The sequence below is a fragment of the Pleurodeles waltl genome, chromosome 6, assembly GCF_031143425.1.
Source record: "Pleurodeles waltl isolate 20211129_DDA chromosome 6, aPleWal1.hap1.20221129, whole genome shotgun sequence".
Classification (NCBI taxonomy): Eukaryota; Metazoa; Chordata; class Amphibia; order Caudata; family Salamandridae; genus Pleurodeles; species Pleurodeles waltl.
In genome coordinates, this window is record NC_090445.1 from 1,186,277,078 (window position 1) to 1,186,304,041 (window position 26,964).

General features: G+C 46.6%; 1 protein-coding gene across 1 annotated transcript in view; it reads left to right on the forward strand.

Moving 5' to 3' along the window:
• The window catches only part of LOC138300730 (uncharacterized), a 1,597,374-nt gene that overhangs the window by 179,303 nt on the left and 1,391,107 nt on the right, over positions 1–26,964 (forward strand). The gene's annotated exons all lie outside the window — the stretch shown is intronic.

Below are 26,964 nucleotides of genomic sequence, written 5' to 3' on the forward strand. Positions count from 1 at the left end.
ACATTAGGCCACAAACTATGAGCACTGGGGTTCTGGCTAGGAGGATCACAGTGAGACAGGCAAAACATACTGACCTATATGTTTTTATCTATGAGCACTGGGGTCCTGGTTAGCAGGATCCCAGTGACACAGTAAAAACACACTGACACACACTCACAAACAGGCCAAAGGTGGGGGTAACAATGCTAGAAAGAGGCTTCTTTCTCACAGGCCTCCAAGGTTTGGACATGGCTACCTTACGTCTGCCTTTGCCCCATACTAATTCCACTAGTAGTGAGTCCAGTTCTCTGAAAATACCATGGGGGATTAATAATGGCAGTGTAGTGAAGAAATATAGTACGTGAGGGAGTGCTATCATTTTTGCATTTGCAATTCTGCCTGCTACTGACAATGGGAGAGAGTTCCAGAAGGCCACATTGGTACGGAATGCCCTGACTGTTGCTCCAATATTTCCATCTAAAATATCCCTATTATTATGGTATTTTAACTGCAGGGTATTTCATACCGGAGCCCTCCCAGCTCAACTGTGCAAATCCTGTGGATACTGCATCCGATTGTTCAGGGGGGACAGGAGCGACTTCAGTCAGTTAATCTGCAGACCTGAAAGGGCACCAAACTTTCCAAGAGTGAGGTCACTTCAGACAAATCTTCCTCAACATTGGCCAGGAATAGCAGCATATCATCAGCATATAATGCTATACTATGAGATGTACACTTGCAGGTCAATCCTTGGTATGCTACTCGCATTCGTGATCTACAGGCCAGCTGTTCAACTGCAATGAAAAATAAAAGGGGTGAAAGTGCCCCGCCCTACCAAGTAGGAGTTGGATATTACTTTATCACCAACCAGGAGCTTCTGTAAATTGAATATGAAGAATACATCTCACCCCAACATTTCTCAACTTGATGCAGTGTTCCTATGTTGTTTCTGCTCATACTCCCCATCCTCCCTCAGTGCCATCATCCCATACTGCATGCAGGGCAGTTTAAATCAACGTGTCTGCTGTACCCAGGGTAGCCTGTGGAAGAAAAACATCAGAGCTAAAGGGAGACAAAAAGACATGTTCTGAGTCAGAGTCCTCTTCATCATCGCCACCGAGTTCTAAGGCTGGCTCGGAGCCTGCCCCACTTACAGCAGCTACCACCTCCACCAGCCTCTGGAGTTTCTGCTGTGCTTGAGAGCTGGATGGTGCTATCCTCATGCTGGTCTTGGGTGTACTTCCTGGCCTCCTTTTTGCAGTGCACCTTTTCTCAACCCCAAGGCCACCTTCAGCTGTGGGAGTTGTTCAGTTGATTCTCAAAGCTGGGGCAGAGATGTGAAGAACCGTACAGTGTCAACATAAGTCACCCGAAGTCAGGCCAGGAACAACAGGGCATATTTCATACCTAAGTCTCTTAGCTTCCATTTGTTGTCTGTAAATGATGCTCTATGCCATTGTACATTTCTTGTAAACTCAGGGGTATCATCACCTTCCTATTTTCCATCATGATGTCGCCTTTGATTCAAGCATGGGGGACAATGTGATCTCAATCCTTGAAGTGGAGGACCATGGCCACGACTGGACGTGGACCCACTTCGGGTGGCGTAGGATGAGAAGGCACATGATGTACATGTTCAAGTGCATAAAGGGGGTAGAGGCCCTTGGGCGTGACCTCCGTGAGGAGCCATGTTTCCAGGAAGGTAGTCATATTAGCTCCTGGTCCCTCTATGCATTTTGGTAGTCCCACAATGCAAAGCTTATTTCTTCTTGCCCTGTTCTCTGCATCCTCCGCACGTAGTTCCAGCGTCTTTACCCTGTTCTCCATGCTAGATTAACAGCCATGCATAGTCATTACTTCAGGATTCAGGTCATATATGGTACTTTTAGTAGTGCTGACTCTCTTCGAAAGACATCTTTGATCGTCTCTCATTATTCCCATATCTGTGATCATGGCATCTTTTTTGGGCTGCAATGTTTCCAGAGATGCCGCTATTGTTTGGAGAATGGTGTCCAGTGTTACATCATTGTGTCCATCATGTGTGCGGCTTTCTAACAGTATCCCAACCACTAGTGTTGATAGAGGACCTCCCCCCCAAGGAGCAGTTTGTATGATTAGGATCCTTTTTTGGGAGGTTTTACCCATTTTGGCATAGTTCACTGTGCAAAGGGTATTGCAGTCTTAGGGGCTCCCAGTAAGGGTGCGGTGTCGTACATGCGGAATCTCCACTGCCTGTCGAGGAAAGACACCATTTGGGTTTCAGGGGCCCCTTGGGGGGCAAGGTTCTCCCAGCAGTGAGCCCAGCAAATGTATTGATGGGGTTGTACAGCAGGACAGGAGGGGGGGCTGTGCTCCTCCATGTTATCACCACTCGCCCCAAGCAAACTTTCCCCATAACAATATGGCAGTAGAAACCTCAGGAGGGCAGGCTTAAGGAGCAACAGACCATTTTTCGTTCCAGCTCTCACTCCCCCTGCCAAGTCCAGCAGAGGTCATCCAGCAGGGGAGGGGCTGGGGACCCCGATGAGCTTTTTTCCATTCCCCCAGGTCAAGGGGAATCATTCACAAGGTGCCCAGGTATACCACAGGGCCACTTTATGGCACTCACCAGGTCACCACTCCCTCCACAGGCAGGTAACTCCATATGTTAACAGTGCTCCTTCTGTTGTAGACCTCCCAAGTAGGCCTGGCCGGTGCCACATCAGCCCCTGAAGGCAAAGCAGAGCCGGAGGGTTGAGCGTCTCAGCAGTCCCCACATTTCTGCGGTCAGTAGTCAAAAGAAGGGGTGATAGGGGGGTGGCCGAGCCCCCTGCTCACTGCATCCCCACACAGATCTGCTCCCCAAAAATCGAACATGCAGCCGGCTACCGTCCCTCTGCTCTGATGTCACACTCTGCCCACAGCACTCTGGGTCATCAAGTGCTCCTGGCCGCCATCTATGCAGTAATCACCCCTCTGGGGCAGTCAAGGAGCCCTTTCTCCTCCCCTCTCTTAGCCCACAGGACAACTCCTCCTCACTTGCAGAGAGACATGGCGTCTCTCAGCCCACTGCGTGCAGCAATCTTGTGAGGGGTGATAAAGTGTTATTGAGGCCACATGTCCAAAGGTGTGTCCGGGATGCCGTGTACAGTTCTAAGGGCTGCCAGACAAGGAGCACGGCAGTCTATACCTTCTGCCACCAGTTTATGGGGTGAGGATGGACTAAGGCAGTCAGGATCACCCGGATGGCGGAGCATAGCCGAGGAGCTCCATTTCCTCATGTCCTACTCCATTGGCATTGACACCCCGAGTACAGCTTCTTTGATCTTAAAAATCTTAAAAAGTGAGATGTCACTATTAAGTTCTTCCTTTTGGTCCAGTAGCACTTGGGGGAGACACATTATCTAGGAAGGACCTGACATCTGCCACTGATGCAGTGGATGCTGACGTGTATAGGGAGTATAATGCTGTGTGAATGCAGCATGCATATCCCTTTGCTTATGAATGAGAGTCCCAGACTCTGTTTGTATGGCAAGTATGGGACGTTATGGCTGATCTTGCTGGACAGGCCAGGCAAGTAGGACTTCAAGTATGTCTGCCTCGGTAGTGTGTCTTTGCAGAATGAGCTGCATAATCCAGGCAGCAAAGTCTCTCCAGTAATGCAGCATGTCCACAACGCACTTGAACCAGGCACTCCTTGCCCTCTATAGTAGATTGTGCCTGCATTTTGTAGCAAAGCAGTGCCATCTGCACTTAGAAGATTTCACTATCAAGCTGGTGGACTGTCAGGAACCAAGGTGCCCCACTCTCTCAAGGGCTGCCAAGGAGCACAATCCAATAGCTGCAGGAAGGGGACCCTCATTGGAGGCTGTAGCAGAGATGCCCTACATGCCCCACTTCGTGCCCCAACTTCCTCTGTCAATGCCAGGGTCCAGTGCATGGCTGACAGGCAGCTGCATGTGGCACAAAATGGCAGACTATGTTATCTATGGTCAGCTGCTCCTTATGGACATTCCATCTCCTGTGTCGCAGTCCTCAAGGCCATGGACGCTGGCATGCCTGGACAGCTGGCACCCCAGACGTGCCCCGGCCACCACAGGCAGGAATGCAACTTTGGCTTCCCCAGGGCATGTTGCCAAGTGAGGCCCTGTCCAGTCAGGGCCAAGAGGGAAGGACGCAGCTCTGGTCATCTGCTCCATATGGAAACGCTGTCTCCTCTACTCCAGTCCCCAAGGCCATGAAGGCTTTCACACTTGCACAGGCAGTGCTAGAGGCGTGGTCCCCTGCCACTGGGCATGCCGGCAACTGTGGTCTTATCCAATCAGGGCTGAGGAGGAAGGATATGGACACCTGAGGCCGGCTGCAGGGTGAGCAAGACTGAGCCATGGAGCACCACAGGCAGGCTGGCATCAGGTTTGGAGCCACCATGCCCACCACATCACAGCACTCTGTAGGATCCAGGGACTCCAATAATTGGTCGCACATAGCATCACATCGGCCACATCCACCAGTGCCACCAAACTTACTCAGCCCCACAGAGGAGGAGACAGCCTGCTGCACCACAAGCTGGTCTTTCCCTGACTGTTCTGCTGCCAGGGGGGTACCACCAGTGGCTCCCCTATATAACCACTTCCAGGGAAGGAAGATCACCAAGCCCGTCTGGCTCCCTAGAGAAGTAGGCAGACTTACACATCGCTGGACCTCAGCAACCCGAGAGGACACACCTGCAGTCTTTGCTCCCCTCTGCAGCCTCTTGAAGGGTCATAGACCCTTCTCCAGCACTGCCACTGACAAAGGACCTGCATCCAATGTAGCAGGAAGGCCGATGTCAGCAGCAGCAAGAAGTAAAGTGGATAACGGGGTTTGGTGTGGAGCATCTTTGAAGAGCACCATCCATCTTAACCCATTAAGCCAAGCCCCATCTATCATTTTTTGGGGGGAAATCTTTTAAGTACGGTGCAAGTTTCCACTGCACACTTTAGATAGCACTGCATACTTTAGATTAATCTCAGCGGGGAGCCCATCAGTACCTGGACCTTATCCCCTCGCCAGGTCCTTCATGACCAATTTAATCTCTATAACAGTGATTGAGCCCCCTATGTGCCTCTCTTGCATCAGCATACAGGACTTGCAGCTCATCTCTGTCCAGAAATGCTGCAATATACTCCTCTGTTGCCTAATCCTGCACTCTATACAAGCGCTTGTAATACTGTGTGAGTTCCATGTGTATGTGTGTTGTGTTTGCATCTTCCACCCCCCCCACCGCTCAGGTCGTGAGAAGTGTTATGGGTGTGCATCTATCTTTTGAATGTCCCAGCCACGCTAGTAATTTACCCACCGTGGCCCCTCTACATGGTCCCATGCAAGGTATTTGTGGTGCATGAGTGTGAGCAGATCTCCAACACCCTCAACAAGACTCTCCCCGCTTCCCACCGCAGACGCTAACATCTCAGCACGGAACTTCCACGAATGGATCGCTGAATGAGCCAACACCCTACCAGCTCTCTGCAAGACCTCAACTAAACACCACCTCAAGAAGGCCAGTTGGTTCTCCCCCACACTCTAGGACTCCAGACGCACCTGCAGACAGCTAGAGAAAAGATGGAGGAACAGTAAATCCTCAAGAGACTTTGAGGCTTTCAAAGTGGCCACCAAATCCCACCACCAGCTCATCAGAGTCACCAGGAAAGCTTCCTTACAGGACCACATCAGCACCACCAGTCACAACATCAAAGAGCTCTTCACCGTGGTCAAAGACTTTGCCAACCCCCAATCAGAAACAGCAAGCATCCCTCCATCTCAAGACCTCTGTGACAGGCTAGGCAACTTCTTTCACCGGAAAATCAAAGACATATACGACAGCTTCAGATACCAAGACCCTCTGAGCCCTCCATCTATCCCCCAGATCCATCCCATCAAACCACCACAGACCCTGCACCGCTGGACCACCCTCACCACAGACGAGACCCGCACCATCATGAGCAGCATCCACTCCGGAGCCCCTAAGGATCCCTGTCTTTACAACATTTTTAACAAGGCCAACACATCCATCGCACCTGAGCTCCAACAAACCCTCAACTGTTCCATCGAGACAGCCACCTTCCCAGAGGACTAGAAGCACGCCAAGATCTGCCCACTTTTGAAGAAACCCACGGTCGCAGCCCTGGACCTCAAGAATTACCGCCCGTCTCTCTGCTGCCTTTCCCAGCCAAGGTCATCGAAAAGGCCATCAGTGCTCAGTTCTGTAAGTACAAGGAGGACAATAATGTCCTCGACACGTCCCAATCGTGGTTTAGAAGCAATCACAGCACGGAGACCTCCCTCCTCAATGCCACAGATGACATCCACTTGCACCTCGACTGTGGCCATACAGCAGCCCTCATCCTACTGGACCTATCAGCAGCCTTAGAAACAGTCTCACACATCACCCTCTACTCCAGGATCCACGAAGCCGACATCCTCAGAAAGCCTCTACAATGGATATGTCCCTTCTAGTCTGGCCAAACACAGAAAGTCAGACTCCTGCCTTACCTGTCAGAACCTACGGAGATCAGCTGTGGAGTTCCACAGGGCTCCTCCCTAAGCCCCACACTCTTCAATGTCTATATGGCCCCTCTCGCATCAATCGGCAGAGACGACAGACTGAACATCGTCTCCCATGCAGACAATACCCAGCTGATCATCTCACCGATCAAAAACCCCACTAATTCAAGAAGAATTTTCACAAGGGGATGGAAGGCGTCGCGTATGGATGAAGGACAGCTGCCTCAAGCTCAACTCTGACAAGACCGAAATCCTCATCCTGAGACCATCAACATCAGCCTGGGATGACTAATGGTGGCCATCAACCCTCAGCAACCCCCACTCCAACAGGCCACGCACGCAACCTAAGTGTCATCCTGGACTCATCGCTCACCTTGACCTGCAAAGTCAACCCAGTCGAATCCTCCTGCTTTCACACACTCCGACTTCTCCAGAAGATCTACAAATGATCTCAAAGGACTGCCACAAAACTGTAACCCATGCCCTGGTGACTAGCAGACTCAACTATGGCAATGCCCTCTATGCCGGTACCACCCAGAAGAACCTCAAGAAGTTACACCACATCAAAAATCCCTCCTCCAGACTCATCCTGGACATTCCCTGCCACAAACATATCTCCAATCACCTAAGAGACCTCCACTGGCTCCCTACTGAGAAGAGAATTTACTTCAAGCTCCTCTTTCACGCCTACAAGGCCCTCTACGACCTAAGACCCGCCTACCTCAACCACCGCATCACCTTCTATTCCCCCACCAGACCTCTCCGCTCTGCTCAACAAGCACGAGCCACCATACTGTGTACATGGACGACCTTGGCTGGTGGGAGATCCTTCACCTACCTTGCAGCAAAGAGCTGGAACACCCTGCCCCTGCACCTCAGGCAGTCATCATTGCTACCCTAATTCAGGATGGACCTTAAAACCTGGCACTTCAACTGAAGCTCACAGGACAACCCCCCTTACGGGTGAGTAGTTGCACTTTATAAACCGTGATTTGGTTTTGATTTTGATACATCCGTGCCTCTTTATGCTTGTCTCTGGCATCATGGAGGGCTCATTCATCTAGTTGGGTAGTGTGCAGTCCTCATTCAGGAGTATGGATAGTGCCTTCAAAGGTAGTGACCTAGGTTTCAGGGTCTTCCAAACACCTAGAGATTGGTTAATGCAGTGCCCCTCTGACCACCACTTTAAAGGCCCCCAAGTCTACACCCACGGTAGAAGCGGTACAATGATTTACCAGGAAGTACTCCCAGTTTAAGCCCCCTAGCGGCTCCGCAAACATTGGGTCTTGAAGAAATTGTATTGGCTGTTTCTACGTGGGTATAGGGGTCGCCCTCGTACCCCACTGCACCGTCACAGGCGGGTATTATGATCTGAAAAAGTGTGACATAGGTACTCAGCATTGAGGACTGTGCCAGTGAGTCTGTCAGAGCAGAGTACTGCATACGTCTCACACGCAGGTCATAAACTGGGGAGTATAAGGACTGTTGTTTCATACAGTGGGGAGTATAAGGACTGGTATTTCTTTTTCAACTTGGGTCCACCAACCACCAGTTATCAATCATGGATGAAAATTCATGTGCAAGCCTGAATATGGAGGAACACGTACGTGACAGGTTGGAACAGTCCAGATTGCCATCTGCTATGGTCCCACCAACTATCCATGACATATGTGTGTTTCCAGATAATAAAGGTGCCGCTGTCATGATGAAGCATTTCTGCATATACGCTGCTCAGCAACAGCCTAGTCCTATTCAAAGTCCCTTTAAGTCTCATGTACCCTCTCTCCCCATCGATATTTGAAGCATTTTTTCAAGTGGGATTTCATGCTGAACCCAAATCAGAGAACCCCTTGCAAATGAGGAGTAATCAGAGGATTTAAAGCTGGCCTCTCCAAAGTCTCTGCAGCTTAGGGGCTTCACGGGCAATTATATGCATTTTCTAAAGGAAAGCTATGTCTAGTCTTCATTGTTTGAGGATAACCAGCACCCTGCATCTTTTAACCACTATCCCCATCCCTCACACATTCCAGGTGAGGAGCGAGAAGTTATTAATGCGGAGTACCATAGTGCATGTATGTAAATGAAAGGTACAACCTTTCCCACCTGAGGGGAGCTATTTTGTTGTTTGAGAAGGCAGCACAGTATTTTCTGGGCTAGGAGAGTGCAACTAACTTTCCTCTCATCTGCTACTCCTGTGGGCACTCTGGCAATGGCCAGCTGCCATACAAAACAGAAGTAAACCAGTCAGAGTCCAATTCATATCTCCATATCTCAATGGAGGAAGTAGGGTCATGTGCATACGAGCACGTCTGCCAGTCTTTCCACCAGCCTCCCAAGAAGCCCTCATTGGAAAAGGGATGCGGCCTATGTCCCGCTTATGTAAGTTACTGTGTGCAGTGAAAGCACCTCACCACCCAATGCATGGCTTGTCCATCTGAAGTCATCTCCTACTTTGGGTGTATAAAGGGGTTGCCACTCATCCACTTCCAGAAGTGTATCCAAATCTGTGCTCTCCTGAGATGACTCAAATGTTCCTCCACTCTGAGTCCATTGGGACAGCACAATGAACACTTTTGCCGTTTCTATATCCTGTTGCCAAACCTGCGCTCCTTGCTGCTGAGACAGTCTCTCCATCCCAGGCCTCTTTCATCATTTACATTTTGGAGGTGTTGGTCACTGCCATTCCATCCTCTCCTTACTCACCTTTCGCTGTTCCAGCCAGTGCTGGGTACCAGCTGGGATTTCATAGAACAAGGACATCTACTTGTACTTTGAGGAACACTGAGTACATAAGCATATATTTAAGCCCAGAGACGTACTTTCTTTTTCACTGTTAAAAAGAATGTCCATTGCCACTGCACCAATAGCGTGGATTCCAAGAAGACCACCACCTGGCTGTTCTCCACCTGAAGATTCCCTTTGGTTAATGCCTTCTGAAGATTGTGTCTATGTCTCTATAGGCTCACCATCAATGGATGAGGTGGCGCCCTGGACGCAGACTCCCAGCAGGCACTCTGTGTGCTTGCTCTGGCCCAAAGAAGGTGGATTGTCCCCGGGGCACCATTTCCGCTGCAGTCCAATTCTCCAGGTAGCCAACCACATCTACCCCTCAGGCAGCCCAACCACTCAAACATTGTTTCTTCTGCTACATCCCTTGAAGTCCTCCCCCTACCATCCAAAACCTCAACTCATTCCTTGAAGACTGTTAGCGGTGGCTGGAGAGTGTCCACAAGACTGTGAAGCTCGCCAAGCGTGGTTTTGTGGCCTTTGACCTTGCCGGCTAAGCACTTATGATCTCCCCTCAGGATACCAAGGTCTAGCAAGACCATGTCAATTGTGGGCTCAAGGACATCCCTGGAGAAGTGGATGACACTCAATATTTGATCCAGGGTGACCCCAGAGCTAAAATTCTGTTTGTTTACAGCATCCTCTGGAGTCAGTTGTTCCATGCTACTCAGGGGAGTGATGCTCAGTCCCCTGTGGGTGCCAGTTGCATCCTTACCCATCGTTTCTGCCCCAATTGTTATCCCCAGCGCAACCTTAAGTGGAGCCAGTGCAATTGGCCGTAAGTGAGTCATGTACCAGAGGGTGCCCCACTGCTTGTCTGTTCTCTCCTCACTCCCCAGCAGGTTGCTTGTCTGGCACAGGCATATTGGGGCATTAGACTCTGATAACAGCACGTTGTGCTGTGTTCAGGGGCCTCACATTGGTGGTTTCCAGGCACCAACACACGGAGTGCAAGCTTGTCGCGCTGTTCAGTCGTACCCAATCAAACAAGCAAGTATTAGCAAGTGCCTCAGGTTGCCGTCTTAGCCTCCATAGGCCCCTCACTCTGTTTGGTCAGCCTACATCAGGCCCTGGTCTCAGCTGCGACCACACCCACCATCAGCAGCCTAAGCAGATGAGGCTCACTAATGACAACAGGCGTAATACAGCAACATCTGGCGTCCACAAATTGTCCTCCAGGTGCCATAGAGTATTGCAGGGCAGATGAGGTGGGCCTAGGTGCTCCATAGGCCCTCAGGGCATCAGGAAGTAGCAGTGCACAATGGAATCACATTACCAAAAAAAGCTGATGGCTCTAACAAAGCACCTATCTACTGATTTGCATTAAGCACTAAAATATCATTATGGTAGAGGCGTGCATAGCTCATAGACCGCACCTTTAGGATGATTTATTGCATATCAGTGTATCACAAAACTGAAGTATTCATCAAGCTTTTATTATGCACTTCTAACAAGACTTGTGCTATCCACAGAGCTCTCCTAAGGTACATCATTTCTATGTGTAACTTTTAAGTCAGAGGCTAAAGCACCAAAGATGCGTTTTTTTACAGGCTAATGTACTTACCCCCTATAGTTAGATGTGAGATCTGTACGATATAAATGTGCACATTTCTCCAGCAAGTATGTTTACCCTTTTATACTGTTCCACTCATACTGGAGCCTTCGAAGTGCAAAATATAAATAAATCTCAGTGGCAGACTCTCAGCCCTTCAGCCCTCCACTTATGATTTACTTGTAGCTGCAAATAGACAGCGTGTTGCAGTCTGATCAGTGTACTGTTCTGCTGTCACCTTATCTAATGTTCTAAGTAATGGGACAGCACCACTTGGTGAAGGTCCACATAGAGATGCACTATGCAGATCCACAACCACCAGTGATGAGAGGTTACAACTTTCCACCAAAGAAAGCAGACATTTGCAGCCGCTTTATGAAACTAGACTATGCTTTTCCACCAACACATCATACCGGTGATTTGGATTGGTGGTTCTCTCTCTACACAAGCATGTGCCTATGTGTACCCTTTAATGAGGCCTGAGAATACATGTTTTTAATTATTGTAACACTTTAGGGCATATTTACCAAGCCCCACCAGTGCGTCACTTTTTGTGACGCACTGGTGACCCATAGTGCAGACCCATATCTATAGGACCATGCAAATCCTTGTTGTGTGGCTTTTCATGGCCTTGTAGATGTGGTGTATGGCAATGCAAAGCAAGTTGCTGCGTTGCCTTACACTGCGTCACGGAGGCGTTCCATTGGTGTTGCAGTGGGTTTTCCCATGCAGCTCCCATGGGTTTTGGCGCATTCCCGGATTGACAAGAATCTGTAAACCTGGGATGCGTCAAAACTGTATGCCTCCCCATGGTAGGTGCAACAAGGAGAAATATCTTTTTTTCCCCTTGTTGTTTTCTCTTTCTATATGTGCTGCATTCTGCAACACACATTGGAAGAGTAATATGGCTCCTAGCATTATTCGGTGCAGATAAGAGTCCCTTCCTACACACAAACAATCCTCCTAAAAACGCAGACTCCCTTGCACCATGGTGCAAGAGTGCCTGCATTGGTACTAGGCAGCAATTTGTGTGCCAGCACAGGGAGAAAGGATTGAAATGCACTGTATCTTGTAAATACGGTGCATTTCTGCCCTTTCGATGTGGTGCAGGGCAACGCAGCAAGGTCACTTGCTACACTGCCCTGCGCCACATCTTTGTAATTGTTAACGCTGATCTTATTAGTGAAATTATTAATGAATATTCATGTATTCTGAGTGTTGAATTCGCATAGAAAAAAAAAAAAAGAGAAAAATAATGCACGCATTTAATGGTGTGACCATGTGAGTGGCCACCATTGTTCACAAAGTGTACTTATTAATGGCTTATTATTATGAAATGTTGAGCTTATGGTAGATTCATGTAGTAATATGTCATATTCAGGGTTATGAATTATGTATTAGCTTTATTAATTATAGGCCTTAACTTAGCGGAGATCTTGGCCTAGCTGCACGGCCTCATGTCAAACTGCATTTCTTAGGCGTTTAATAAAATGTTTGCTTAGAGAATTAAATTGTGATTTTCCACTGTGCTGACCTAATGTGCTTATAGTTAAAAGTCTTTCTCATGAGAACCGCTTGCTAGAAGATGCTGTACTAGCTAATGCAGCATTGTTTTATGTAATGTGTGTAAGGCTGACTTTCTCAAGGGAATACAATGGAGACACTGACTGGAGTTTAAGCCGGATGATGAGAACAGTACGAAAGGAGCCAATCATCTACATGTGAACCATGTGCTAGTAGAAATGTAGATTTGAAGTTTTAGTTTTATTGGACAAAGTGTGAACATATGATTCCTTGACCCATGGGGACTTGGGAAGTAATTTTAGGAAATCTAACTTAGCCCGACTGCACAGAGAGAAGAGATCGCCATTTCTTTCGAACGGCCCAATGAATCACCTTGACCCATTTTGCCCATTTTTCCGTCTTGAGAAGAGACGTGCTTAACTTTATTGCTTAAAAGACTTTGCCTTTTCTGAACTTTGATGCTGAATCCTGATGCCTTGCTGACCAGACTGAGGATGAAGACTGTCACAGCTTGCTGATCCAAACTGAGGCTAGGTATATTGACTATGATATTGTTTGCTATGTCTAATTGCTTTTGTTAATAGATACCAACCGCTAATTTGATAGAGCCATAGTTAGATGTTTTTTCAAATTTGTGTTAACTAAATTGTTTTGCATGAAGTCCAAACATGCTAATGCTAATCTGGTGCTAGTTAGGGATCTCACCAATGAAGTTCAATACACGGAGTAACATTTGATGTATTTTCTTTGCTGAATCTAAATGTATATAATATTGTTTGCGCAGTTTTTCTTGCTATTAATTTGCACTGTAATTTTAGAATGTGTAGTAGCTCAAGCTTTGATTAGATTGCGATTCTTTTGTCGTTTCGGTCAGCCAGAGTTGTTTCTGTATGTCTATCAAATGATTTTGAGATTAAACTACATCACATTAGCTTTGTTAATATAGGAAAATACATTATAACTTCTACATAAAGGTGTGGTTATTCATGACTGCTAAGTCACGGTGTGTGACAATTACTGACTCATTGATTATGAATGTTATCGATTGTTATTGATTATTGATGCTAATGATTAATTATTGATTATTGATCTGCATGTACGTGATATATGGTGGGAACATCTTAAGCGTAGTCAAAAGGTTAATCGACCAATTCGCATCCCCTTATAAGTTTACTTATTAATGTAAGACGTGCTAACAGAGATGGTAGCAGCTTGTTGGTTTGTCTCCTTAAGAGCCATCATAGAGGCCCGGTACATGGTTTTGTCTTTTAAGAGCTCATCATCACTGAGATTTGGATTTATTTTTTCAGTGATGCAAACTGGAGAGAAAATGTGCCCCTAAGTCCTTAAGATGACTTTCCCAGAATCTTGGAGCCTGCCAATAGTTATTTGAGGATGTTCTTGGCATTTTAGTGATAGTGTAAATGGAGTATGTTTTGTGCTTGCACAGCTTATGCAAATCACAGGTGAACTGTGATGTTTGTGAGGGTTTAGGGAGTTTGCGTACTCCAAATTAAGTTATAGAAGGAGTGTGCGTACTCCGCAGTGTGAGAGTAGGGAAGTCATCGAACTTCACATGTGTGTGGCGCTTTATGCTAAAAAATTGTCCACATGGTTGTTGATGTACGGACCCTGCGTGGTCTAAGACTCCGGAGTATATTCAAAAGTGTATGAGACACTGGATTTTTGTTGTAATTTATCTGGTTTAATAGGTCAATCGGGCGTGGTCGACAAGTCAGAGTGTGAGTGAAAGTGAGTGAATTAATTTTTCGACTGAGATCTGGTAAGTCCTATGTGCAGCAGGACCGACCCACTGATCAGTTGAGAGTGAAATTGGCGTGTCAAATTTTGCTTGCGAATCAGGGAAGCTGAGAAAGAAGGAGTAGCTGTTAGAGCAAAACATCGTCAGTGAAAAAGCAGTAAAGTTTCTGAAGCAATTGTGTTACCCAACCTATAGGAAACGGACAAATTGGGTTTTGGTATTGTTTGATGCTTGCAATAATTTTGAATTTGTTTCGTGTGAATAGGAGTTTGGGAGGACAAGCCGCAAGACTTTGTCAGCCGCAGTACGAGTGAGTGTGACGTCATTGGAGCCGCACTGGGATAGGTTGGTTAGTGAGAAGGGTCATGCACGGATTGGCAGCCATCTGTGAAGCGCAATTGGGTGAGAAGGTGTGTGAAGAAAATTCTGGGATTAAAAGTCACTTCCGGATTTGATTTAGAATAAAATAAAGGTCACAAAAAATTAAATGTGTCAAAGCTTTAAAGAGTACTTTCAGGGGAGGTACATACATTAAAATGAGTATAGGGGATATAGGACCACCAGAAGGTACACCAGCTTACATTGTATTCGAAGAAAAGGGCGCTGCGCCATGTCTTTGGCTTTAGCAGTGGTGGAAAGTGACAGAGAAGGATGGGAGCTTAGCATTTCCTGCTAACGGAACATTTAATTTAAGGAGTTTAGAGAATCTGAGGAGGGTGCTGTATGATCTGAAACCCCCTCCGAGACCAGCACAGTTCGAGGCATTAGCAATCTGGGAGTTAGTGGCCAGACAGCAACCGCAACAAAAATTTGAGGGGAGAATGAGAAAGGCAGAAAAGACACTAGCAGAGGCTAGATGGGGCCATGCTCAGAAATTGTGGAGAACTGAGACTTCACAGGGGATTAAGTTGTTTCCTGCGATTACAGAGGACAGCGAGAGAGAAGGGAGGAAGGCTACCAGAAAAACAAATAGAAGCCCTTCCGAGTGTAGGGATGGGAGACCAAAGGAGACTTGGAGATCAGTGGCAGTGGAGGAAGACTCAGACGATGATGAGTTTATTTTGCAGTTATTGAGAAATCGTCCACCACCATATGCAGCACATGAGAGTGGTCCGAGTACCATTGCTGATCCTTCAGCTTCAACACAGTTTAATGCAACAACGAGTCAGGTGCAGGTTAATCCTAGCCCAACACAGAGCCCGATACAGAGCACTCTTAATTCACCTACTACTCCAGTACTACAAACTCAGGTGCCAGAGCCAAATGTCCAGAGGATTTACCCTGATGGGCCCATTGCGGAAACTGGCACTAATCTAATAGTGCCAACGGGACAGGCTTCCCAGAGACCGATGTTGGTTCAGACAGAGCCGACTGAACTTTTACTGCCTCAAGTGCAGGTACAAACAATGCCGAAATACACTCCAATAACAGGGACACAGTCAGAAATGTCTGTACTGATGAGCCAAAATATGGGAGCTACGCAACCACAGAACCTAGGTGCTAGAACAAGCCCAGATGCTGTATCTATACCTGTTACTATTGGTTTGATTGTTCCTTTGTGTGCCCAAGAGAAAAACAGTGCAAATGGATAGGGAGTCCTAAGTCAGAATTCAAAAAGGGGAGGACTTAACGAGAATATCCGAGTAGCCTTTCCTGTGGGACAGACCTTTGACGGATCTAGATCATTGCTAGACCTTAGTCCATTATAGGTTCCTCCAGATACTGTGATAGGGTCGAACATTAGTCAGAGCCTGAAACTACTGCACCGCAGTCCCTGAGTGCAGTTGTGCAACAAGTACCACCTGTGCAAGCATTTCATTGCATGTTTTAACTGCCAAACAATTGACTGAATGGCTAGACCAGCTGAATACTCCACAGAGTGCTCCGAAGGGAGGGGAGTACTTGAACTACACTAGACTAGGAATGGAAGCGAGTGAGCTCATTCAGGGAACTATGGGTGTGAATAGGTTAGAGTCCTACACAGAAGCAGAGTTGAGATATCTATGCCTGAAGATTACGAGGGAAGTAAGCAATGTACATCAAAAGCTAGCAGACCTGGCAGATAAGTACAGCATAGAAATAGAGAAAACAAAACATTTGAAAAGGAGTTAAAGGTTAGATTTTGAGACCAAAGATTTTGAACACATGAGATCTGCCGGAATGAAGGCACACCTTAGGGAGTTACTTCAAAGTGCCCAGACCTGGGGAGCACTAGACAAATGGGAAGGCAGATGGGTAAAGAAAAGAGATAAGAGAAAAAGGGATTCAGAGAGCTAACTGCAATTGTGCAGGAGCATAGGCATCTGGTGAAGATTTTACCGACGAGAGAGATTCATGTCCCTTGGAGCAGAAGTGCATTCTGTCTTTTACAAATGACTATCCTAGATTGAGAGGGAAGCCAGTGGAATCGTACCAGCAGACAGACAGGTTCGTGAAACTTGCAAAGTGCCTGTGGGAGGACTTGAACACTTTATTAGAGATAGTTGTTTCATCTATCTGTGGATAGAGTGTATGAGGAGTATAGATTGGCCGACAAAGGAACCGGAGTGAGATCAGGTTACAGGTGTGCCGTCTCCGGAGGTAATGAAATATTACTACAAGGTGATTGAATTCCTGAAGATGAGAATTTCGCCCAAAAACATTGACTGGCAGAGGATAGACAGGACAGCTCAGGAAGCAAAAGAGTCAATAGATGCGTATTATGAGAGATTGTTGCAGGCGTTCAAGCATTACAGTGGTACAGAGACAATTGAGCCGAAAGACATGATTAATTTTGTGTTCAGATTTGTGGAAGGATTGAGACCTGAAATTAGCCAGATGATTAAGAGTCATTTGATTTGCTGGCAAGCAAAGCCGATTGATGAGGTGTTTGCAGTATGCAAAGTACTGTAGTGATGAGATTGAATTGAAGCAGAGAAAGCTGAAAGAGAAGTCGATGGTGATGCAGATTAAAGCTGCACAAACAGGGATGCAGGTACATTGTCCACAACATCTACCACAGCAGCAGCAGGGAAACCTGGTATTTCAAAATCAGATGAGAGGTAGAGGTCGCGGAGGTAATGTAAACCGTGGGCCAGAGATGGGTACTGTAGTGGTTCAGAATGATGTGCAAGGATGAAGAAATTGTTGCCTTGTCATGCTTGCGGAGCGGTTGGACATTGGAAGTGGGAGCGTCCGATGATGGTGCAGAAAAGTGTCATTCAGCAGACTAATTACATCAACTTGTCCAAAAAAAATGAGAGGACCAAGAATGAGAGGTCCTAATCTGAATTTTCTAAGTAATGTGAACCAAATACAGAATTTTCAACCCATGGAGCAGGTTCAAATGCCACATGTACAAATGACACAGTTGCAGCCAATGCAACAGCAGGTTCCCATGGTACCCAGAAGGCAAGTTAAAATATCTCAAGCCCCCCAATGGAACAGCAACAGGTGATACTTCCTCAATAGGTCACAGGTGCAACCAAAGTAATAACACAGTTCACCAATTCCCGTTACACAGTGAGGATGGAATAAACAAAGATTGGGCGAGTGAGAGTTTGGATGAGGAGGCGTGTGTGCTTGAAGCTTCCTTAGAAGTAGATCAGAAAGGTCCCTATGTGAAGGGAAACGTAATGGGTCACAGAGCTTCATTATTGGTTGACACAGGAGCTAAATGCTCTAAAGTGAGATCTGCAGAAGTTCCAAATTTACCCTTTTCAGGAAAGAAAGTCCAGATTGTAGGAGTAGCAAATCAGTATTTGTCCTACCCAATTACAAATCCAGTACAGGTTAAGATTGGCAACTTTGAAGGATTGCACAAATTCATAGTCTGCGATTCAAGTCCGGTATCCCTACTGGGAAGAGACTTGCTGAGTAAAACAAGATGCTCGATTACCTGTTCGAATGATGGAATTGAGATACAGATGAATAGCGATGATGAAGATTTTCCAACTCCAGAGACAGAGTGTGAAACCACAAATGAGGAATACCTTCTGATTGATTTCTTTCCAGTGTTCGCAGTGAGGAGCTTCATCCTGACTTACAGGGAACAGTTAAGGAAAAAGTTTGTAAATCTGACTGGGAAGGATTTAGGTCTGATAAAGGGAGTTGAGCCAGTTACAGTTTCTATACTGTATAACCGAACGCAATTTTTCCTCAGATTCCCCAGTACCACATGCCACAGGACATCCTTATAGAGGTTACCCAGATAATTGCAGAATTTGTAAACCAAGGAGTTTCAAAAGAAGTGTTGAGCAGCCCATGTAATTCATTGATAAGGGGATTAAAAAAGCCCTGTTGGAAAGTTCGAATTGTCCAGGTTTGAGAAAAATAAATGACATTGTGATCAAATGTTGCTACTTGTGGTACCAAATCCAGCTGTGATAATGTTTCAGATTCCTTGCGATTCTGAGTGGTTCACCGTCATAGGCTTATCAGAAGCCTTTTTTTCTGTGCCTCTTCATGAGAACAACCAATTTCTCTGTTGTTTCAAATTTTTTGACTGAGTTTACTGTTGGTGTGGAATTCCTCAAGGGTTTTCAGAGTCACCTTCCATATTCAATCAGATATTGAAAAAGAATTTAGAGTTGTTGGAATTGCCTTTCCAATCGACCTTGGTACAGTACATTGATAACTTGCTGATTGCATCTAAAACAAGGGGCGAATGCAAGAATAACACAATTACCTTGCTGAACCATTTGGGAAAGAATGGTCATAAAGTGTCTCCACTTAAATTGCAGTACTGTCAGAAGGAAGTGAAATACTTGGGTCACCAGATTGAGAAGGGATCGAGGAAAATATCCAGAGAAAGGGTTGCAACCATGTTGCAGATGAATCCCCCAACCACCCATAGAGATGTCAGGATGTTCTTAGGGATAATAGGCTACTGTCGCCATGGATTCCCAATTTTTCAATCATTTCCAAGCCATTCCAGAAGCTGACCCACAAGAAGGTCACCGATCCCATAGTGTTAGATCAGGCTTACATGAAAGCATTTTCTGAATTAAGAGAGAGTCTTTACAGAACTCCGGCTTTGGGTATGCCTGACTACACTAAGCCTTTCACATTGTTCTGTCATGAGTGTGATGCATGTTCTTTTTCTGTCTTGACGCAGGTCCTTGGAGGTGAAAAGCGCCCAGTAGCATGTTTTTCAGTTACTTTGGACCCAGTCGCAGCAGCTTTATCAGGCTGTTTGCATGCAGTTGCAGTGGTTGGACAGAGCCTCACACAGTGTGGCATTAACTATCATGGTCCCTCACTCCATTGAGTTCCTACTTACAAAGACGAACACTCAATACCTGACAGGTGCAAGATTGACCAGATATGAGACGAGTATTCTAGGGTCACCAAATGTGTCATTAAAAAGATGTACAGTACTGAACCCGGCAACCTTACTTCCAAATGAAAATGTTGAAATTGAAAGATTGGAAGACATTGAGCATGATTGTCTTGAGATAACTGATTTCTGCACAAATTGTCTTTGTGGACGGCTCATTTCTAAGAGATAATACAGGGACACTGAGAACAAGATATGCCGTGTGCACAATTTCTGGTATCCTGGAAGCGTCTTGGCTTTGAGGAGTCTATTCTGCACAAGTAGCGGAACTGGTAGCCCTTACTAGAGCTTAACATGTTTCTGCTCAGCTAAAAGCTACTATCCATGCGGATAGCCAGTATGGATTTGGAATAGTCCATGATTTTGGCCAGTTATGGTCAGAGAGGGGTTTTATGACCTCTTCTGGTTCAACAGTGAGAAATGGTGAGAGAATTGAAGAATTGTTGCGTGCTATCCAAATGCCTGAAAAGATTGCCATGGTGAAATGCAGTGCACATCTGAAATCGCAAGACTTCGTGTCACTGGGAAATGGATATGCGGATCAACTTGCAAGGTTTTGCGCATTGAGCTGTATATCGTTCAAAGATAAGTGGTCATTGTTACCTGAAGAAGATGAAACATTTCCAAGTTATGCATTGAAAGTAATAAATACATTGGAAGAATTGAAAATGTTGCAGAATAAGGTTGACAGGGAGGAAAAACGTTCATAGAGCAAAATGAAATGTGTACAGAGACAAGATGAATTGTGGGTTTCAGAAGAGGGTCAGTTGGTTTTGCCAAATAGCCTGTTGTCTCAAATGGCTAGGTATTATCATGGTCAGGCGCATGTTGGGAGGGATGCCATGATTCGGTTGTTTAAGCATAATTGGTTTAACCCGAGATTTAGACAAGTTGCTAAAGTAGTTTGCCATCGTTGCGTCATTTGCCAACAAATGAACGCAGGGAAAGGGGCAGTGGTTAACTTGAGCCACACTGGAAGAGCAGGAGGTCCATTCTGCAGAATGCAAATGGATTTTATTGAGATGCCTGTGTGTGGAAGTTTGAGATATGTGTTGGTGATTGTATGCATCTTTAGTCACTGGATTGAAGCTTACCCTACAGAAAGAAATGACAGCCTCACAGTAGCGAAATTACAGCTTAGGGAACTGATACCACGTTTTCGGTTTCCGATCTCTTTAGCATCAGACAGGAGAAGTCACCTCAACAATGACGTAATTAAATTACTGTGTGAAGCATTGAACATTGAGCAGAAGTTGCATTGTAGTTATTGCCCTGAAGCAGCAGTACTAGTGGAACAGATGAATGGTACATTGAAGTCAAGAACGGCAAAGATGTGTGCGTCCACGAATCTGAAATGGCCTGACACACTGCTGTTAGTTCTGATGACAATGAGAAACACGCCCAAGAGGAAGACAGGATTGTCGCTGCATGAGATCCTTATGGGCCGAGCCATGAGGTTGCCAGCGGTGCCTGTAAATGCACTTGTCAACATTACAGATGATATGGTGTTGGACTACTGCAAAGGTCTGGCTGATGTGGTTTGCTCTTTCTCTCAGCAGGTGGAAGCCGCCACACTGCCACAGATCCATGACCCAGGGCGTAACCTGAGAGCCGGTGACTGGGTTGTGGTCTGGAAACAAGTGCCGAAGACGTGTTTGGAGCCTCGCTGGAAAGGACCGTTTCAAGTAGTTCTGGTTACTACCACAGTTGTAAAGTGCACTAGAGTTCGGAACTGGATTTACACCAGCAACACAAAGAAAGTGGCATGTCCTTTGGACAATGAAAACGAGTTGTTTAGAGCACCAACAACTACAACAAGACAAGCCTCAAAGCCGAAAGGAGGAAAAAGGGGAACTGAGGCCAGATCAGACCCCATTGAGGACGGTTCAGTCACTCCACTGATACACGAAGGAGAAGACCTCCAGGAGGGTGTCAGTGAGCCAATGTCAATTGAGGCAGCAGGAGAGTCTAGTCAGAGGAGGGCTCTCCCAGAAGTAGACAATTTTGAGAGACAAACAGAGAAGTTGCCAGACCCCAAGGGGGAGGGATTTGAGGCGGATCTAAGCCAATGTGATCTTACTCCTCCTGAACTAGTTACAGGTCCGTCAAGAGAAAACACTGCAGAACAGGAAGAAGTTTCAAGTTCAACACTTAAAAGAGCATTGACCAAGGGTCCATTGAAAGGAGATAAGTGTCCGGAGTCACTAATAAAGAGAAAAGAAGCAGTTGACGACACAACAATCGAGGAAGAAGTAGATACAACAAGGAGAGAAGATCTAGGTGAAGGAGAATTGAATGGTGATCGAAAGTTGAAAAGAAAGAGAATAGCAAGTCTAAGATACGCAGGTCCTGAATGGGCGTATGCAACTACAAGTGAATGGCAGAAAGAATTGTTGTCTTTTTGTTTTGATCGAGATATTAGACAAGCTGCTAAACCGATTTTTGACAAGGGATCCTGGAAGAGAGACTGAAAGCTGTAAATAACTGCTAAAAAAAGATTTTTGTTTTCGATTTTTGCAGCATTTTTCTAAATTTCCACTTCTGCTTTCTGATTCTTTACAGATCATGAGTAACATTAGCCAGCACGGTAGGAAGAACAGGTGCTGTAAATACATGAGTATATTGGTTTGGCAATTGTGTGTGGAATACTGTTTGTGATATTAATTGTGGGTATGACTGTCCTTGAGAAGAGGGAAGCCAACCGTACCTCAGCTTTCGAGACAACTACTGCACTAACTGCAATAGAGAAGCTTAGGTTGGATGAGAAGTATCTACACGTAGGTAGTAATGCACAGGGGTAACTTTCTTCTAATGTCTTCTATCACTTATTGAGTGAGTATGTTGAGACGATGGATGCAAATAATTGTTTTGTGTGTACACAGATTCCTTTATCAGTTGAAGGAGTTACCTATCATAGTTTGCCTCTTACTTATGGGATAATTTATAGTCTGTTACTAACACGATTCTATAACCAGGGGTACATTCAGTACTTTTACTCCGACGACGACGTGGTATTTTCGTTTGTCCCCATAATTAGAAACCTGGGTAGAGTAGCTAAGGATAATGATATAGTATTAGTTAGGGGTTTCTTTGAGCCTACATTAACTCTTGGCACAGCTTATGCTCACAGGAATAACCTGACATGCTTGCTTACACTTTTAGAAAAGAGCTTCCTAGATCACACCGATGACAGGAGAAAGGCATTGAAGGAGAAGTTAGAAAAAGGCTTGGAGAAAAGGACTCACACAAATGATTATCCTTATAGTGCAATAAAAACAAAGGGGAAATGTATGGGACAGAGGATGGTATGGGACATACTATTTGGGGATAGTTTGCCCAAAGATATTTCAACTAGACGACTTAAAAATATATTTCCGAAAGCGACTGAGTTACATCATATTAGACAGAGGAGAGAGTCTCCTTCTGGTATGTTGGGAGATATATTTGCAGCAATAATTCCTTCAGTGGGAGTTGCTCTGAATTTGATAAAGATTCAAAGTTTTCTACTATTGTGGATAACATGCTGACAAATTTTTTAGGAGTCATACTCCCGATATATACTGAATTGGCTGCTGAAAGAGCTATGACTCTTCAGAACCGCCTTGCATTAGACATTCTCTTAGCAAAGGATGGCGGAGTTTGCAAAATGCTTAATTCTAGGCATTGCTGTTCGTTCATTCCTGGCAATAGTAAAGAAATTAGAAGCTTACTTACTAATCTGACTAATGAGAGTGCTGATTTGAAAGAGTTGAAAGAACCAGGGCCCATATTTATACTTTTTTAGCGCCGCATTTGCGCCTCTTTTTGACGCAAAAGTGGGGCAAACTTACAAAATACCATTGTACTTTGTAAGTTTGCGCTGATTTTGCATCAAAAAATTGCGCAAATGCGGTGCTAAAAAAGTATAAATATGGGCCCAGGTGTTTGGGAGAAAGTTTCCAAAGGATTTGCTTCAGCAGAAAATTTGCTCAGCAACATTGGGAAAGGGATATTATTGAAAAGAATACAAGGGATATTGATTATTATGATTTGCTTAATTAGAATATGGGGAATATGTAAATTGTGTAAAAAGATCAAATTGAAGAAGACGAAAAATAATCAGAGGAGGATAGAAAAGAAAAAGGGAAAATTTGCTTAGGGGAAATCTGAAAAGGGAACGAAGATTTGAAGGGATTGAAATGATAGAATTTTAGCTGATGCAAAATTTGTGTGAAAAAGTTTAATGCAATGACACATTTAGTCATCAGAGGAGGGATTGTTAACGCTGATCTTATTAATTCAATTATTAATGAATATTCATGTATTCTAAGTGCATAGAAAATAAAATAATATAGAGAAAAATAATGCATGCATTTGAAGATGTGACCATGTGAATGGCCACTACTATTCACAAAGTGTACTTATTAATGGCTTATTAATATGAAATGTTGAGCTTAAATTAGATTAAGGTAGTAATATGTCATATTGAGGGTTCTGAATTATGCATTAGTGGGGGCGTGGCCCTTATAATTATACTGTTTACGGCGCCTCTAGACCTACCCGAGGCAGGTGCCATTTTCCCAGCCGCCCAGGACCCCCAAGAGAAGCTGCGGCTTCATTCTCGGTGCAGCTGCTGCCCTCCAAAGCGAGCAGCGGCCGGCGGGGTGTTGAGCCGCTGCCTGCGGCCCGCGACCTGGATGGGCGCCGATCGGGCCGGAGCCCAACGTCGCCCCCAAAAAATTGAGACACCAGGGCGCCAGGCTCCGCTCTGGCGCAAACAACGGCCGGCGCTAGGACGAGTCGGAGCCTGCGACCTGCGACTGAGGAGGATGCTCATTGGGACTGATACCCGACTCCTCCCCCCAAACAATTGAAACAACAGGGCGCCGGGCCCCACTCCGTTGCGCGCGCCGGCCGATGTGGGAGTGTGCCGTGATCCACGCTCAAGTGGAGTGCCATTCTGCGCTGGGGCCCAATATCGCTCCCCAAGGGGGGAAAAAAAAAGAGAGAAAGAAGAATCAAAGCGCCAGGGCGCCAGGCTCCACTTGGTCGCATATAGCGGCCAGCGCTGGTGTGGCCTGTGGCGCGTGGCTGCCACACAAGTGAAGCTGCAAGTAAGGAGACACGGGACGGGTGGCCCCCTATCCGGACCTGAGCGCCCACGTGGGACCGGCGCCGGCCGACGGGTCACGGGCCATAGATCTATGTCGGCGCGCATCGAGCCGCAGGGCAAATACAGAGGCCTGGTTCCCTCCCCGATCGGGGGGAGCTGAGTCAATAGTGGCCCCAAAAACACATTGCAGGAGTCACTTCAGACCACCCAGCCACCACAAGTGACCCTTTTTGTATACAATTGCCTCCCTCTGGGCACGGCGGCGACACTGATCCACGATCCTGCTCATTCCTTCTGCTGCGGCCGACTGGCACTCCAACTGGCCACCGAGTCCGCTGCGGATTGAGCCGCTGAGTCCAGGGGACCCCAATCTCGGACCCACACAGCAGGCGCCACATCTGCGCTGCACCAGAACCGCAAACTCGGGTTGGACACGGCTACCCACACAGCTTCACGCAGCAGGGTGAGCTCAGCCCCCACCCATGTCGCTGCCCGGGTGCGCAGGCGGAGAGTTGGGCAAGGGTACAGTATACTGCGAGAGACCCTGAGCTGGACTGATCTGCATATCATTGCCAATTTTTTGCCTCACTTTGCTACAGATGGATGACTGCCCCGGTCCTCACCGGGCACACTGTTAACACCGTCGCTGCAACTCGGATCTACGTCTAGCACCCATTGTCATAAAACAGTAGCCTAACCAGTATAGCACCACAGTTTTCTAGTTGTGCCGATCAACCTAAGTCGCATCCAACCGGGTACACATCACCTTAAACCTCCTACTGCCGCGGACACCAAATGGGCAAGCCGAAAACCCCACAAGCACCTCCGGGGAACATGGAATCAAGTGCCCCTCCTCCTGGTGACCATACCGCTATGCACCAGGCTCTGCAGAAATTGGAACTTACTTTATGCGCCCATACAGCACAATTTGAAAAGATATTACAACCCATTCTTGAAACCAAGACCTCCTTGGAAGACAAAATAGATCTGTTGCAGCAGACGTCAGCATACTGCGGGCAGACCAACACACACTGTCAGATCGGGTGACAGAACTGGAAAAGGACACTGCATCCCTTCCCCCTACAGTGAAGGTACTACAAACACAGATGAATCACCTGGCAGCAGAAGTAGATGACCTAAAGCGCAGGGCTGAAGACGCAGAGGTAAGGACACAGCGCAATAGCATCTGACTAGTGGGGTTCCCAGAACGAGTCGAAGGCCCCAGTGCAGAACTCTTTATAGAACAATGGCTCACGGAGACAATACTAAAAGACAATATCCCGAAGTTCTTCTCAATAGAGCGCGCCCACAGGGTCCCGGGCAGACCCCCTCCACCTGGTGCACAACCTAGCCCGCTGATAGCAAGACTTCTCAACTACCGTGACAGAGACCTCATCCTGCTGCTATTCCGCAAAACAGGCCCTATACATTTTGAAAATGCAACGATCACAGCCTATCCAGGCTTCACTACGGAAGTGGAGAGGAAACATAGCTCTTTTTATCGTGTTAAAGAACGCCTCCATGAGCATAACATCAAGTATGCGTTGATGTACCCGGCCAGACTCTGCGTGCAGGATGACTCCCGAGTACTTTTCTTCACTACACCAGAAGACGCCTGGGCCTGGTTGCATGCCAAGGGCCTGGCCGACCCGACAGACTCGGAGAATCCAGTGGAAAGATCGTCTCCTCCTAAAGCAAGACGCAGGCAACGGAAAAAACAAAGCACTAAACCCACACCCGAGCAGTCTTTGGCAGAGCGCTCCCTCCTCCTGCAGGCCACATCTCGATGTGTTAATGTATCACAAACAACTCTGTCCAATCAAACAGATGGCGAACTAGACCAAGACGCGCACTCGGATTCTGCGGGCTCTGCCCGGGGCCCGGCCCTCACGCCGCTCACGGCAAACGATATATGATAAACACTCGGAGCCTTGCCACTCAACTGCCCTGAGATGCAACCAACCCGCAGCAACATAGTTTGACTCAAATAGTCGCCCAAGAATCGACTGGGCGAAACTAAAGACCTACGATACTTCACACCAGCAGGCTGGGTAACTGTGGTCCTGTGCGGCGGGTCCAGTGTCAGGTGCATTAGGGCCAGGTACCTCGACGACTTGTTTCCATCAACCCTATGCACACCCCGCTCCATATGGACCGTTCACTCAAGTTGGCAATCGGAGGAACTTTACCCGCCTTGTCACAACCAAAGTTAATGTTTTATATCGTTATAAATTCTATTATCACTCAATGGGTTTCCCCAGTGTCGTTCACATGGGCTCACTCGTTCAGCATTTCAGGTCACATTTGCTACACTAGTAATATCATGCTCAATAGAATCAGGGGCATAAATAGGTTAACCCCAGGGGGCAAAAGGCACATCAATTACACAAACGCGACGAGGATCATGTTTGACCCTCAACTAGTTAAAT